This window comes from Dunckerocampus dactyliophorus, chromosome 1 (genome assembly GCF_027744805.1).
Source record: "Dunckerocampus dactyliophorus isolate RoL2022-P2 chromosome 1, RoL_Ddac_1.1, whole genome shotgun sequence".
Lineage (NCBI taxonomy): Eukaryota > Metazoa > Chordata > Actinopteri > Syngnathiformes > Syngnathidae > Dunckerocampus > Dunckerocampus dactyliophorus.
Genome location: NC_072819.1, coordinates 25,285,123 through 25,299,890, shown reverse-complemented (window position 1 = coordinate 25,299,890; position 14,768 = coordinate 25,285,123). Strand labels below are relative to the sequence as shown.

The window sequence follows — 14,768 nt, the reverse complement described above, 5'->3', positions numbered from 1 at the left end:
CCTGCAGGAGGGCTTTGTGCAATGGGAACGGTACCTCCCTCTGCATCCTCAAAACCTGTAGGATGAGTTGTCTTCAAATGGTGCACCATTCAGGATGGTATTTTTGCAATAGGCAAGCTAGCTGCCTTGCACAATTCACACACCTCACCCATTTGAGCTCGCTAAGTGGAAATGTTGCAACACAGGAGATCTGGATCTCTTGTATGGATCCATCTCGTTCCTAGAATTCATCTATCTAGTTTAATCTAAATCACCTTTGTTAATATGAGACTATCTCCTAACTATTACTGTCTTTCGCTAGTGTATAAATCGCAATGTGTAATTGCACTGTAAATCACTGTCTCTATGTCGCTATGCTCAAAATCTCTCTTCTCTCACAAAAAAAACCCTTAGATTTGGGGTGTGCTTACTTAACTTTTATGCATTCTGGGAGTTCGGGGTTCAGACAGGTGCGGTTTATTCCTATTTGATCGGGTATGTTTCATAGTCATGCCTAAATGTGTCCACCATATTGAATGTGGCAAAAGAGAAGGAGAAGATTCCTCATTAATGTGCTGCTTGGAATTGTACCAATCCGGTCCAAACCAGATCTCATGGGATTACCTTTAGTTTACCTTTTATAAGCATAAAAGAGCAGAATGTCAGGAGGAGTTACACTTTCTCTGATAATGAGAAATGTATTGAATACCAAACAAATATGACTAGGTAGGTTTTTGTTTTATTGGATAAAATAAAAATAACCAAAATGTTTAAAATGCACTGTGAAATTGAACGTCGTGTCCAAATTTACTATATTCTTTGAAGGCATCATTAACCGTGACGTCACACATGGGCGTGTTGTCATGGCTGTTCGCTGCAAACCCCCCAGTTTAGTACACATTCATTTGCTTTAAAAGCACCAATGTCAGCGTCGGTCCGAGGCCGAGACATGGAATTATTGTTTGCCACAGAGTAGACTCTCTTGACAAAGAGCCGGTGAGTAACTGCGCTGTGAAACAAATGCTTTTTAACGCCGACAAACGGTGGCCAAACATGGGTTAGCTTGCTAGCGTCAGCGTTTGACAAGCTAATAACACGCACCAGCCCAGTCATCTCTTACATGTATACACACTAGTATATTTGTTTGCTTTGGTATTTATTCATAAAGCAGCACATTTATCGTGTCTATTAAAGAGGGTCTAGTACCTTATCCAGCCTAGTGTATGTAGTTCTGGACGGAGGCAAGTGTTCTTTTACTTGACAAACAAGTATGGTCATTTTGGCTACCATACTAATAGTATGGTAATAACAGAACATGACACTGGTATGATACTATTGTCATGTTTTGTATGTGTTTGGATATATATTGATCAAAAGCCAGAACAATTTTTATTTACATCAGTAGGAGATGTCAAAGTGGTTAACTTAGGTAACATGAAGCAGGAATTGTGCAACTAAAATGTGACATTCATGCCCCATCACTAGCATAACGCTTTAAATGCTAAACACTAGCACATGAAGGTTATCATAAATATCAGAATCTTAAACAAAAAACAGAAGGTTGGTGCGTGCAGTGTTGCAATCCCTCCTCAGTGGTGACAATTGATAACCACCACCTTTCACAATAGAAAGCAATAGAAAGACTTCAAAATTGTCCTCAAAGTAAAAATAATGACGTGGCGATCAGTTGTGCGATCGCTCCATGCACAACATAGATAGAAGAGGAGAAAGGAGGTGCCCCTCTTATATAATGGCAGAGGAAACACTGGAAGGATAATAATGGGGATGATGTAAGTGTAGAAATGGGACATTATTAGGAAATACAGCCACCATGTTTAACATATCTTCTGTACACATCCATGGAATGAGAAACCTATTTTAGAGTCATCGAAATCAAGACGGTGGAGTTCACAAAGGTCAAACGTCACATAGTCCGAGTCATAGAATGGCTGTAATGCGATCAGTCCATGCCAGGTACTGTATATCCGATAACCATTACAATTTATTGAAAAGATGAATAGCAATACTACAGCCATCCATCCATCCATCCATCCATCCATTATGTATGCTGCTTCTCCTCATTAGTTCGCAGAGGTATGCTGGAGCCTATCCCAGCTGACTTTGGGCGACAGGCGGGGTACAGCCAAATTCACAAACTCCAAGTCTGTGGCACGATCACTCAAATAATGCATCCATTTTCTATGCCACTTATCCTCACTATGGTTGCGGGGGTATGCTGGAGCCTATCCGAGCTGACTTTGGGTGAAAGGCGGGGTACACCCTGGACTGGTCGCCAGCCAATGGCAGGGCACATATAGACAAACAACCATTCACACTCACATTCATACCTATGGACAATTTAGAGTCACCAATTAACCTAACATGCATGTTTTTGGAATGTGGGAGTAGGCCTGTCTCGATAATTGAAAAATCAATTAATAGAACGATGACAAAAACGAAGTCGATAATTATGCTGACTTCGATAAATTGACATGTGCATGCGTGTGCGTTTCATTTCCTCGTCTCTCTAAACCACATAGGCTGGATGACAAGAAGGTTCACTCTGCATCTGCCTGTGCGCATTGGTTCTATAGTGGAATGAACAGAGATAGTGAGCCCTCCTCTCACTTAGCCTCTTTGTGGAGGCGGGGCTACTAGTGAGTGGATACAGACTGCAAGCAGCAAGTTAGCCTCGTGAGCCAGCATACGCTAACATGAATGAAGGTACAGAAGCAATGGTTTCCACAGCTACAGTGTGGGAACCTTTTTGGTTTTAGACAGAATGAACAAGGTCACCGCATAAAGACCGACAACCGACACAGACAGTTTTCCCAACTGGAGCCTTCGTCTTGACAGTCGACGCTTACTAAGGGGGTTGGTCAGCACAGTAAATATAAACAAAATAGTGCAAAATGGTGCACACTCATAGTGTCGTTCGCTATATGTTAAGTCTTCTTGTTAAGGAATAATACCCAATGTTCATTATTCAAGTGCAATTTTGTTTACAGAGACTTGATACTCCATTTTATATATATTGAGTGACAGCGAGACTTTTTTCTTAACAGAGACAGGGTCTATTTTTGTATTGTTTTTGGTTATGATTGTGAGTAGGGCTGCAACTAACGATTATTTTAATCATCGATTCATTGGTGGATTATTTTTTCGATTAATCGATGAAATCTGTTAAAAAAAAACATTTTAATTTCTGCTTCTTAGCAGCACTCCCTTTAAGAATGCATGAATGGAATTTTTCCCTCTCCAAAATCATAGCAAAAACGGCGAGGAAAGGAATTTTTTCGACACCGAAATTGAGGTAAAGTAGCATAAAAATCAACTGACAAACATCAGAAACACTCTACTGCAAAGTCAACAAGTCACTGGCACAGACTGCTACATGTGCATCACCAATAAATAAATAAGAAATACCAAATAAATAAGCTTTAGGGGCAGGTGTTGTGTTTAGCATCGTCTGCTCTGGGGGAGGGGCGGTGCCTTGTTTGATGGTCAAGTTGTGAAGCACGTAGCAAGATGATATGGCCTGCGCTGGACGGGCACAGCCATAGTTTTTTGTAGTTTCACTGTTCTACCACTAGATTTTGTGTGTACACATGGTAAGAGTTGTGCATAAATGTATGCATTTTCCTGCACACAAGTCCAAGTGGATAAATCCTATACTTTGCATGGGAGTGTTCTTCAGGGGTTTGCTTCGCAAGATATCAGAAAGAGGCAAAAATGTTGACTGCTCTTTTCCAAAGTCAAAGCTGATGTGACTATCTTGTTTTGCCTGAAACACAAAGATTATACCTCTGCTTTCATGGATGACTAAGAAAATTTAAAAAAGAGTCACATTGGAGAGGCTGAAATCAGTATATTTACAGTACATTTTTAAATGAAACGATGAATCGATTACCAAAATAGTTGTTGATTAATTGGATAATCGATTAATAATTGATTCTTCGATTAATTGTTGCAGCTCTAATTCTGAGTTTTATTTAAGTGCAATTTTTAACTGAGATTCCATTTTATTTTCATTGGGGTTTTTTTTGTCTTTTTTTGTTTATGTAATTTATTATGTCGTTTGTTTAATTTATTTTATTTAAAGTCTCTTGACATTCCAATTACAATGTTGAATGTTGTTGAGAAATACATAAATTATGAAAAAATAACGCCTCGGTGTCCTCCCGGTGGAGCTGGAGGAGGTGGTCGGGGACCGGGAAGTCTGGGCTTCCCTACTGAGACTGCTGCCCCCGCGACCCGGACCCGGATAAGCGGAGGAAAATGGAATGGAATGGAATGGAATGGAATGAAAAAAATTGTCTCAGAAAATGTCAATAATAATGTTTATTGACAATAATTTATAGGACAATTATCGACAAGCAAAATTTGTGACAGGCCTATTTCAGAGGAAACCTGAGTACCCGGAGAAAACCCGCTCAAATGTTAACACATATAATTTATGCAATCGCTCCTTGCCAGTTATATATCATAAACCGCCCTCTTTTAATAAAACAAATCATTAGCAGGACAACGACATAATCCACAAAGTCAAAACCCGTGGCACGATTGCTCAAATAAAGACGCGTCGTATAATTAATGTGATCGCTCCTTTGGAACATCGGTTAGCGTCTGCCCCACTTAACATGTTTTTTGGTTAACATCGAAAATTTAGGAGACAGTTTTGCCCCAGTTTGCGTGCAGTCGCCGGTTAGCGTACAGTTTGGTGCGTGTCTTGTCATCTCATTAATACACTGCGAGAGTACATCTGTATTCTTAATATACAGTATATATATTTTTTTTAATCAGAAAACATTCAAGGAGCAAGTGATTCGTGACACTCACGTGCTTGCTGCTCACCCTTTGTTGGTAGCTCTTAGATTGTGAGTGCGGCGTGCGTCTTTTGCATGATAGTGTGCTTCATGTAAGGCTGTCGTACGATTCACTCACTGGGGACGTGCCCGTGTGGCCATTGTATGAAGTTCGTGCAGCCCATTCACTTCAATTGCAACATGGGCGTACTGGCTTCTTACGGCACCTACGGACATCATGACCTGGAGAACTAGAGTGTACAGCAGGAAGAGCCTCCCGTCATGGCCGGGTAAGGCGCATTAATGTCGGATACGCTCTGTGAGCATCCGCCGTGCGTCCACGGAGGTCGGGAGAGCCAGAGTGTACAGCTGGAGGAGTCGGCCGCTGCGGGAGGAGCCGCTGCCCTGGCTGGGCAATGTACACAATGTACTTTTAAACTTTTAAACACGCACTCCTCCTCTGCCTTGCCCTTGCGACCTGGCTGCGTGCAAGGTTTTCCCGCGTGCATGCAGAAAATAATTTACATCCCAATTGTCTTCCTATGGGCTTTGCGTGCTGTCTGTAGGTTTGAAAGTCCATGCAGGCCACGTGCAGGAAAAAAAATATTCTAATGGGGACTAGGCCTGGGGTGATGATAAATGAATTCTTTAATCACCAATAAATGAAAATGAGCTTGATAATTCTGCAGGCTTAAATGTATTACCATGTGCATGTGTGTCTGTTTTCCTTTTCTCTCGTCTCCAAATAGGAAGAGAATTCACCCTGTGCATTGATTTAAGCACCTTGGCGCGTAATGTTAAAATATTGTCTCGTCTCGTTCTCATAGACCCAAGCTCGTGTATTGTCTCATCTCGTGAACTCAGTGTATGGTGACACCCTAGTAATAATCCATTATACTGCACAAATATGACCTACATGTAGATGTCCAAAAAACTTAAGCAGCAGTATGAAAAAACTTTTTCTTTCTTTATTTTACTTGTTTCCTTTGTTACACTGTTACCAATGTTTAACAGGCAACATACAAAATAATAATACTAAATAATTGATTTACACATTTGAGGTGGAAAACAGCAATGCATTTACATTTTTATTTTGGAGAAAAAGTTTTACCCCAAAACATAAAGTTTGGACATAAAATTTAATACACAGGCAATACACAGATAAGATGGTCAGGAAAACAATCACCGTAGATTTACTCTATTGACCTGCATGTGTGGGTAGGACCACACATAGCATCATTAATTGACATTCCATTAAGTTGATAAAAAAAAAAAATCGGGTCTTTTTTTATGACAATAAGGCACAACAGAACTGCAATATTGATAATTAACGCAAAGTATTTACTAGGGTTTGGAAGGATAAACCATGCGGCCGGATATCTGGTTTGACATGAGAGAGATGCGGCTACATCGATAGCAGCCTCCTGGATTGATACGAATCAGCCATAAATCCTTAGATTGATTAATTGTTGAGACATGCACTGGGTATCGCAAGACTAGCAACTGGGTGACAGTTTGTTTCTTAAACAACACAATATCCTGGGCTGCCGGCAAAACACTTGTCATGCATGCTCCCTAGCTTAGCATGACTGAAGACAAGAATGGATGTACTGTAAATGGCATTAGGAGCGTGCTAGCTAGTCACTAGCCTCTTCACTAGTAGTCGACCGATTATCGGCCGGACTGTTAATTGGAATTTTGATGTATATAAGTATCAGCCTTCATTTAAATCCGATGGGCCGATATCAAGAAATCAATTTAAAACTGGATTATTTCGGCTCAGATGCAGCCGCGCCTCTCTGTCTCTCCTGCTGGCAGCGACTTCTGTCTCCAGCATTGCTCCACCCACGGTGCCTGGTGTCTGATTGGTTAAGCAAGCCACAGCACGCGTTTATGGCAAATAATCTGAAGCGGATGCTGTCCTCACACGCACACACACACACACACACACACACACACAACAGAGAGGAAGGTTTTCTCGTGTAGAGGACGTCCTGAGAGCAAACACACCTGTAAAGGTAAACGCAGAAAACTCTCTTGAAATTGTAATAAACATCCCAGTGCTCTACATCTCACAACTACTACAAACGTTACAGTGGGCAGCAGAATAACGTGGGAGTGGAGTAAACATTAGCGACAGCTCTAGTAGCTCGTACTGTAGTGTCTCCTGACAGGTCTGTGAATTACTTGAAAGAAAGCAAACAGTCTGATAGTAAAAGCATGTGCGTGATTGAGAGAGAGCACATCAAAAACTCAATTCACTTGTTTTATTGGAAGGAAGCACGCCAATGTGGAGGCTTGCTTAGCGTACCATAACATTAGTTCGCCGGTCTGGCTCTAAAGGCTCAGCAGATTATGTGTTAGCAATAGGGAGAATGTATGTAATGTGGAGAATAGCGTGTGTTTGCGTGAAAGTCACATGAAAAACTCTACAGCTCACGACTACTACAATAATGTAACGTTAAGAGCAGAGTAAACCCAAGCGGCAGCTTTGCTAGCTCGTAGTACCTCCCGATATGTCTGTGAATCACTTGAAACAATGCTGTTGGTAATATCAATGTGGAAACAGTCCGTGGTTGTAGAAGCCTGTGTGTGTGTGACTGTGAGACAGAGTAAGAAATTCAATTCAGTCTTATTTTGTTGCACGGAAGTACGCCAAGACGAAGGCTGAAAAAATTCAGGGAGCTATTATATAAGTTTTTACTTAACTTTACAAGAGTTGCTATTGAGCTTGTTAACTCCCTGTACTTTTTGTTGTGTTTGAACTTAAAACAAAGATAAGTTATATATAAATGTTACTTTATTTACTGTGGAAACATTTCAGGGAGCTATTTATTTAAGTCTTAATTCAACTTCGACGAGATATTTCTGATTCTAGGACTCCATGCTCTTCTCGAGCTATTTTTCTCTTTGTTTGGTTACATAAACATGCTTTAGGCAGTTAAACACAGTTAAGTGTTTGTATTATTCAACATGGTTACGCCCATTTTTACTCTTTTACTCAAATGATTATCGGCTCCACTTATCGGTTATCGGCCTACTTAACTACTAATAATTGGTATCGGTATCAGTCCTGAAAAACCCATATCGGTCAATCTCTACACTTCGCTATAGCACAGCCCCTGCGGACTGTGTGGTCTATCCCTCATTGGCACACAGTTTGTTTACAATCTCAGTACCAGGATGAGCCCAGCTGGACTGGAGAGTCAGACAAACAGCCTCTTGGCCACAAGCCCAAACAAGAGAGTTTAAGCCGTTTTGCACTGCGTTCTCCTCAGGGAGCTACAGAACCTTTTCAGTTTGCATTGTTAACCTGAGAACAACCCAATTCCTTTTAGCTTTTATAATCAATAGTACATTTATGCTTTGCTTGACTAGCTGAACTGCAATATCCACTAGCCTCTTTTACACTGCCTTATAAAGCTAGGATCTGTTCTGTGCTCGCTTCTAACGTCCTGTTGTGTTGAAACCTATGACATACGTTACACCATGTAAGCATATGTTGTGTAAAAGTGCACAAAGTAATTACAGGGAGTAAGCAAGTGATACCGCACCCACTAAATTGAGAGGAAAAAACAGATTTGTTCTTATATAAGTCGCACCAGTGTATAAGTCGCACATATCTATGTCACAAAATGGAATGTGGTGACGAGCACAAGTCCACTTTATTTGACAGGAGCCAATCATGAGCTATGTATAAACTAACGGCGAGCTTCTCAACCCATTGGAAATTGCAGGAGGTCATTACTCAATATAACAGTCTGACTCACGGTGGCATCTTACAAACAACATTAAACTTATCACACAGCAACTACACTCACACGTTATACCTCAGAAATACAGAAACATGCCAAATGAGATATTTAGTGCACAGAAAGATGTTACACAGAAAGATTTTTTTTTTAACTCTTCATACTACAGAACACATCATCAATAGGGTGAAACTAACCTGTCTCACAACGGTCTAGTTCCTGCTCCCAGTTCCCTAGTGGGTGAACAGTCCAACACTTGGTGAATCCATGTCAGAACTGAACAGCATCCTAATTCCGTTAAAACGTCGGCTCTCTCTCTTTGGGTGAGCTGTTTTCTTCAGTGGCAGTAGTCCTACGCAAAGCAGCCATGTTTCCTTGGCTTGACAGCCAAATCCATTGCCATCCATCCATCTTCCATCCCGCTTATCCTCAAATCCATCGCCTAATCTTGAATGCGGCGTCATATCCATTTCTTCGTGTGTTTTGTAATTATAGAAGCATGTCACTACCGGGTAGTGAAATATTTATGGTGCTTATTGAATAATTCCAAATCCATGATGTTTTGCATTTGCTTCTACAGTGTTCCCTCGTTTATCGCAGGGGATAGGTTCCCAAAATAGCCCACAAGCAGGGAAATCCGCCAAGTAGCCAACTTTTTTGTTAACAGTTATCATGTATGTTTTAAGACTGTAAAACCCCTCATCTTATACCTCTTCTTCCAAGATTCATTAAGGCTGTGTAGCTTCTTCTTCTTCTGTTGTTTATTTGCGGTTAGCCAGCAGCTCATGCAGTTTGCAGTTTGCTACCGATGGCACGAAGGAGATTGATTGACAATGGTCTACAGCCAATCAGGACACAGAACACAATGGGTAGGTTCTCCCATAGCCAATAAGGACTGTTGTGGCTCGTTGTGGCCATTGTCTAATGTGGGTTACTAAATGCTCGAACAGGCACGTAAGTGCACAGACTAGGTGGAGCTGCACACATCTTCAACATGAGTATACACTGTAATATAAACTGTGATTAATGTTGCTCACTCAAGTGTGTGCAATGACAGCAACAGGATTAGCAAACGCTGAGAATGGTGGCTTCTCTGCGTGTTTTGGTTGTTTCCTGAACTTTTTTTGCCCTTATGATGGATCTAGTAATAGGAATTTACGGAATAAAAACATAATATAACATTATTTTTCACACTGTGGTTTCTCATACATTCCTTTTTTTTGGCATACCGCCACTAATTAAATTTCACCACCACAGATCGATTTGGCGCTACCTATTCAGAATTCTCCATGTTTATGTGTAGGCACTTATTTGGAAACCTTGTACCTGAAAGTGTTACTTCTGCTTCCGGTTTGTGTGCGTGTGTGTGTGTGTATGAGCACAAAGGCTGGTGCAGAAGTTACTGTCGATGTGAGTATTTTTTAATAGTCAGATTCAGCTGTGTTTATTTAGCAAATAGCATCTGACTGCTTAAGGAATTAGCTATTATGGCTAACCTGCACATGCTGATTGTGCGACCGGGTTATTGCTAATATTCCAGTTATGATAGGGTTATTTGACTGCATGTAAACGTACTCGCTGTCTATTAGCCTTCCTCATAAACACATTATGATGGGACTTGCCCCCAGGGGGAGAGGTGAAATCCACAAAAATTACTTGCACATGCGTCACAGCCAATTATGCAAATCAGACAACAATAAATTAGACATAACCGGACGCTCCCACCCCACCCCACAATTTGAATACAGGCCTGTGCAAAACACTGTCACTGCCTCACTGTCACTGTTAAGTTATGCTGCAAAATCTAAACTATGAAATGTAATTAATTATGAATTCATTATTTATTTTATTTAAATTTTTTTGTATTTGTTTCAGACTATTACTGTATCAATATATTATTGTTGTCATGAGCTATGTATTGCGAATTCTATTGTATTTCGAGGTACCCTGAGATTCCCAGCCCTGATGATTTCCATGCATTATTTTTGGAGCAAATGGAGTCTTTATAAAAAAAGAACTTACACTATAGATTTATTAGATATTTAAAGGAAAAGCATTACAATTATAATAATCTCCCAAGGGACCAAATCAGTCCAGGGGGTAAAAAGTGTAGGCATATATGCAAATCTCCTATTCTATACCTTGCAACAGAGGGGATCATGAGAAATAAATAGGGGTGTCACAATATCTCGTGTCACAAGATCTGGCGACATTAAAATGTGACAAGATTTCTTGTTCAGAAAAAAAATGTCTCGTGGGCACTAGGGTTGGGACTATAATAAATAAATTAATCACACAATAAATGAAGATGAACTTGATAATTTTGCTGGCCTCAATACATTGCCATGTGCATGCGTGTCTGTTTTCCTTGTCCCCTGCTTCCAAACAGGCAGGAAGACAGTTCACTCTTGAGTGTTCAGTGTGCAATGGCATGAACGGAGTGAACCCTTTTGTCAGTCGTACAGTCTCTTTGTCTTCGTGGGTGGAGCTGGGGCCGGTGCACAGTGCGGAAGAGTGTAACGTAGTCGACATTATATTAGTAGATTGCAATATATCGCCATATTTTTTTATATTGTCATTGTACTTTTCTTAAAAGTAAAGTTAAAATCACCTCTCGTCTTGTTCTTGTAGACCCAATCTTGTGCATCGTATCGTATTATCGTATAATACTGTAAATAATAATTAAATCAAATACAGGCCAGGTTTTAATGCAATTAACCTTAGAACTGACCAATATATTGGAAATAAAACAATTAAATAAGCAGATGTTTGATCAGGGGTTCAAATTTGCAAGGTTAGCCTGCTAGGTTGTTCGTGACTGTATGAAGGAAACAAACTTGAAGAAATCAGCTGATTTGGACCAGAAAAAGTAAACTATCGCTGTAGCAGCCTTACAGCTCTATACTAATGAGCCAGAGAGAAACAGCTTTGTTGACAAGAATGGTGGACGTACTAATATATAACAACAGTATGTCTCTACTTTTTACACTCATTTGTGAGCTTTTTATGTCCATCGCAGATGTATATTACACATCAGATACAAGGCCAAAGCTACAATATGATTCCAGAATGCAAAAGAGAAACATGACATGTGTTCATTCATCAAAAGTCTCCTTTCAAGCCCATATCCCTTCTGCCATGCCATGCCCCTCCCCCTCCCTGTCTGCTCATGGTGAATAGTGTCCCTGCAGGCTGTGAAGTGCATCTTTTTCAATTGTGGAATGTTAGCATGTATGTGCACTGTGCATATCGATCACTAAACACAGTGCGTCAGCTTCACACACCACACGGAGCCAAGTCCTCATGTAATAGAATATATCATCAGACCGAGGTGTGTCGACCTGAATACAAGTGCTCGTCATGGACGGGCAGCCTCTGTCCCTGATCAGCCTCCTCCTCCACTCTCTCTATGGTTGTAATCCTTGCTGACACGAGGCTGAGACTAAATACTGACATGAACATCCTTCCTCTCTCATCCTCCACCTCCACCTTGGATCCTCTACAGCCACACTGCTTTTGAATCTTTATTGGACGGCTTGCACATCTCTGGGAAACCAGCTTCCTCCTCCTTGTCATATATTTTTCCTACTCAGCCAGTTCATTCAGGGAGCGCGACAGACCATGGCTTCATCGCTCAGAGGCTTTTTTTGCCTCGCTGGAAGCTGGTAGGGCCATTGCTATAGTCTGGATGCTTTAATGTAGTAGATGGCGCCACCTTATCTTTGCACCAGTAATGTGAAAGGTAAACCAGCTTAACAGGAAGTGGCTTATTTTTATACGAAATTGTGAGTACCTATAACAGCACTATACAGTATAAATGTGATCTGGTCTGTTGGAAATACAGCAGAACCTTCAGATATGAAGGTACCTGTACTTATGGCCATACAATTCGGAAACAAAATGTCTGTAAGAACGTGTGATGTCAGTGTATCTCATTAGACTTCAGTTCAGCAAGCATCAAAGAATTTACTTTGTGCTTGTGCTTTGGCTTGCTCCTAAAGAGCCAGTCTCGTCAAGGGGTGTTATAGAAGAATATGTGAGGAAAAGAATAACAAAACTTACATTGATAGATGTATGATGTTGCACAGTAGTTGACTGTTCGTAGTATTACCAAATGTTAGCAATTAGGGTTGCAGCTAAGCCTGTCATGATAACAAATTTTGCTGGACGATAATTGTCCTACAAATTATTGTTGATAATCGATATTATTGACAACAATTTTTGAGGCAAGTACATTGTATCAAAAACAATAAACTTTAAATTTTTCAAGAGTATTTAACATTGCAATTGGAATGTCAACATAATAAGTAAATAAAATAAATGTAACAACATTACAAATTAAACAAACAAAAAAAGACACTAAAAACGAGGTGAAAATAAAATGGACTGTCATAGTCTCATTTAGCAAAAATTGCACTTAAATAAAAATAACAATCCAAACCAAAAACAATGCAAAATAGACCCTGTCTCTATTAAGATAAAAACCTCCAATAAAAAGCACATACAACTGTGGAACACACGCATAAACAAGATGGTTGTGGCGTTCCGTTGCAGAAGTAAATGCAAGCGTCTTCGTCGCATACACAAGAATGGAGAGGCGACAGTGCACAGGGATATGGCGGGAGACAACTATAACGCCAAGGGATTTGTGAGGTCTGATTTTTTTCGAGTAGGCATTTTTGTGATGCAGATGTATTACGCTTTTGAACGCATATTGTTTTGAGAAGCCAAACTCCTTACTTGTGAAATCACAGCCACTACATGGAACTACATTCTTCATCACCAAAATCCGAGCAGAACTGGATTTAGGAGACCAAGTTGGGGGTGAGTCGCTGTTGGTGGACTACACTGCTGATGGGGATGTCATACAACTTCATGTCAAAACATCCGAACTATGCCTTTAATAATGAAAGACCAATTGCTTTCATGGACTAACATAATCGTGCTTTGTAGATCCATCCGAGACTGTGATGATTTACTGAAAACATACAGGACTAATTAGTTAATTGTAGAGCTGCAAAGATTACTCAATGAATCGATTATTAATCAATTATCCAATTAATTGACTATTTTGGTAATCGATTCATCGTTTCATTTAAAAATGTACTGTAAATATCCTAATTTCAGCCTCTTAAATGTGATTAGTCATCTATGAAAGCAGGCCTATTATCTTTGTGTTTCAGGCAAAACAAGATAGTCACACACATCAGCTTTGACTTGATTTCTGCCTTTTTCTGATATCTTTCAAAGCAAACCACTGCAGAGATATACTGTATATACATAGAGGTGGTAAGAACACTCCCATGCAAAGTATGGGATTTATCCACTTGTACCTGTGTGTAGGAACACAAAACCTAGTGGTAGAACAGTGAAACTACAAATAGCTATGGCTGTGCCTGTCCAGCGCAGGCCGTATCATCTTGCTACGTGCTTCACAACTTCACCACCAAACAAGGCGCCCCCCTTACTCCCAGAGCAGACGAGCCGATGCCAAACACAACGCCTGCCCCTAAAGTTTATTTAATTGTTATTTCTCATTTATTTATTGGTGATGCACATGTAGCAGTCTGTGCCAGTGACTTGTTGATTTGCAGCAGTGTTGGTGACTGTCAGTTGATTATACTTCTCTAGTTGTTTATAGTTCTCTACTTCAATTTCGGTTTTGGAGAAATTCCTCTTCCTCACCCTCTTTGCTATGATTTTGGGGAGGGGAAAAGTCCATTCATGCATTCTTAAAGGGACTGCTGCTAAGAGGCTGAAATTTAATTTTTTCGAAACCAGATTAATCGAAAAAATAATCGACCGCTGAATCTGTTATTGAAATGATCGTGAGTTGCAGCCCTAGCTAATTGACATTACTAAGACTAAATTACATATTACAATATGTTGATTGCTGTGCATTTATTAACCCTAAACTTAAATAGGACAAATATTCTTTATAAAATTTTTCGTTTTTGCATTTTTCAGACTAAAATCAAATAGGTGTGCGTTACAGTGGATACACATCATGGTGCTCAACTTGCCATTTAGTGTGAAAAGCTTCCACAATTTCTAAATTTTCTGTCTTTTTAAATGTTATTTTCCTCCTCTTCCTTGTCATTGCCGTTATCCCTCACCTTTTCCATCTTGCCGCTCCTTCAACCAAACCTCCCCTTCTTCCTCTGCCTGGGTGACGTAAGGACGTTGGTGATGTAAGCACATGTGATGATTCTTCAAATCAGAGAAAATTCAT

At 40.2% G+C, this 14,768-nt stretch overlaps 1 protein-coding gene across 4 annotated transcripts in view; it reads left to right on the top strand.

Moving 5' to 3' along the window:
* Nucleotides 1-827: 827 nt before the first annotated feature.
* Nucleotides 828-14,768, top strand: part of mib2 (MIB E3 ubiquitin protein ligase 2) — an 82,633-nt gene continuing 68,692 nt past the window's right edge. The window contains exon 1 of one of the 4 annotated variants that reach the window (XM_054799373.1): nt 828-975. The gene's annotated coding sequence lies outside the window, so the exon portion shown is untranslated. Of the gene's footprint in view, nt 976-6,785; nt 6,803-6,826; nt 13,361-14,768 lie in introns of those variants that run through there. The other 3 variants (XM_054799389.1, XM_054799402.1, XM_054799381.1) reach the window with 3 other exon arrangements.